The sequence below is a fragment of the Camelina sativa genome, chromosome 12 (assembly GCF_000633955.1).
Source record: "Camelina sativa cultivar DH55 chromosome 12, Cs, whole genome shotgun sequence".
NCBI lineage: Eukaryota > Viridiplantae > Streptophyta > Magnoliopsida > Brassicales > Brassicaceae > Camelina > Camelina sativa.
In genome coordinates, this window is record NC_025696.1 from 10,949,918 (window position 1) to 10,952,715 (window position 2,798).

The following is a 2,798-nucleotide window of genomic DNA, read 5'->3' on the forward strand; positions in this document are numbered from 1 at the left end:
AAACAAAACAAGAAGGACGTGTACCTCGCCGATTTTGTCCACAAAGCGAAAGAAGTTCGCGCGGTTAACCTCGGACATATCAGCGAACGCCGGGATCCTAACTCCGGGCCGGACGTAGCTCCTCATTAGATCAGCTGGGGACACAGGGGGAGCTGAAGGATTCAAACGAAGCCGTGTCAGTTGTCAAATTATCAAAAACAATGATAGCATTAAATTCGGAGCACCTCGGAAAAACGTTACCTCGAGTTGAAGGACGTTGATCCTTCAGGAGAAGTCTTCCGGAGGAGTCCCCGGACTCTTTGGAAGCTGGGGCCTCCTTGGATCTCCTCTCCGAGGAAAGACCCCTGTCTCTCGAGCTGGACTTACTCCGCTCATCTCCTAATGAGCCAGTCCGGGCTCGGCTTTTCTCACGAGAAGAGGAGGAAGTCTCGGGTTCCTTTCTCTTTTTTGAGGAGTCAGCTTGCTGAGAACTGACCTCAGTAGGGGCGTTCTTCGTCAGCGAGGGGGAGGCCGCGATCTCCCGCGGCTCATCGCTAGAGTCAGCGATGATGATCACGGAAGGCACCAACGGGCCAGCCGGAGCCTCGGTAGATTCCATACGGAGCTCGGAGGAGCCAGCTGGGGGCGCGCAAGTTCCGCTTACCTCGAGAACGGAGGAGCCGGAGGAATTCTTGTTAGAAATGCGAGCTTTGCCTTCGGCAAGGGCCACCGCCATCTGTTTCTTTGCCTCTTTTTCCGCAGCTCGGCATGCGCTTTCTTCCCTGTAATTCATTTCTGAAATGCTCAAGGGGACAGAACAGACGAGAGAATGCTTTCCGAGCCTCGCCGTGGACTCATTAATCCTTTCGCAGGAGAAAGAATCCCAAGCGATCTGTCCTTGGCTGCAGAACCTCGAGAAGATCTCGGCGAATGTGGGGCAAAGCAATCCGCGTTCGAAGTGATCTGAAAAAGAAACAATTAAAAGGTGAGACGGAAAGTCAAAACAACACTTAACTTGGACCTAGCAAGAAACTCCATTCTACCGATTTTCGAAGGCCACTTCGATATGTGTGAACTTGCGAGGTGGCCAAAAGTGAGCTCGTTGACCGGGAAGAAAAAGTAAGACTTCCACCACTTCTCATCCTTCTCAGGAAGGTCGTCGAAGACCTTCAGTCCGGAAAGCGGACTTACGTAGAGCGTGCCCTTGGTGCGACCTGTCTTCACCGTGTACACTTGAAGAAAGTCGGCCAGGGATAGTTTGTAGTCAAACTCTTCCCCCAGAGTTTGAAGACACATGACGGTTTGGACGAAGTTCGGGCACATCTGGGGGAGAGCGAAGCCCAGTTCGAACATCGTCTTTACGATGAGTTCGGGAAGGGGAAACGACAGACCGCACGCAGAGAAGAATATCTCAAACGCGCAGCAATACCCTGGGGGAGGACNATCTGTTTCTTTGCCTCTTTTTCCGCAGCTCGGCATGCGCTTTCTTCCCTGTAATTCATTTCTGAAATGCTCAAGGGGACAGAACAGACGAGAGAATGCTTTCCGAGCCTCGCCGTGGACTCATTAATCCTTTCGCAGGAGAAAGAATCCCAAGCGATCTGTCCTTGGCTGCAGAACCTCGAGAAGATCTCGGCGAATGTGGGGCAAAGCAATCCGCGTTCGAAGTGATCTGAAAAAGAAACAATTAAAAGGTGAGACGGAAAGTCAAAACAACACTTAACTTGGACCTAGCAAGAAACTCCATTCTACCGATTTTCGAAGGCCACTTCGATATGTGTGAACTTGCGAGGTGGCCAAAAGTGAGCTCGTTGACCGGGAAGAAAAAGTAAGACTTCCACCACTTCTCATCCTTCTCAGGAAGGTCGTCGAAGACCTTCAGTCCGGAAAGCGGACTTACGTAGAGCGTGCCCTTGGTGCGACCTGTCTTCACCGTGTACACTTGAAGAAAGTCGGCCAGGGATAGTTTGTAGTCAAACTCTTCCCCCAGAGTTTGAAGACACATGACGGTTCGGACGAAGTTCGGGCACATCTGGGGGAGAGCGAAGCCCAGTTCGAACATCATCTTTACGATGAGTTCGGGGAGGGGAAACGACAGACCGCACGCAGAGAAGAATATCTCAAACGCGCAGCAATACCCTGGGGGAGGACTCTCCGGGGACTCGTGAGCCTCCGGGAACTTAATCTCGATCTCCGGCGGAATCCCAGTGGACCCTCTAATCTCGGCTATATTCTCCGCCGAGAGAATTGATGGCTGGTGAGGGCCGTAAACGCCCGGAATCAAAGGTTTCGCGGCTTTACCCGATGAAGATTTCGGAGGATACATATCTTTCGAGTAGTATGTGTGAGAAGAGGAGGGAAGTTGAAGAACTTTCCGGCGAAAGAAAAGAAACTAACAGGAGAAGAGAGAAATCGCAGAGCAAAAAGAAGAGAAAAACTGAGAATTAAAAGTGGAAGGGAGAAGTCGGGTGAGGTTACCTTTATACACGGAGTCGGGAGCAATGATTGCCTGGGGAAGTGAAAGGTCTCGCACCGCTTTCTCTCTCTCTTATAGCTAACACGCCACCTAGTGGGCCCCGAGGCTTGTTTGGGAAGGTAAATCTCATCATCACCACGATCAAATCGTGGAGATATGGGGAATATTCAGTTTCCCGAAATTGATCGCTTGAAGGTCAAAAGTCCCCCAAACTGCTCAGCTCTGGAGACTTGGGGGGCAACTGTTGTACCCACGATCTGTCATCTCGGGCAATAGGCAAAGGGCCTAGGCCGGGCACGTCTAATGGGCCAAGAGCGTATTACTGATCGGCCCATCAGGCCCG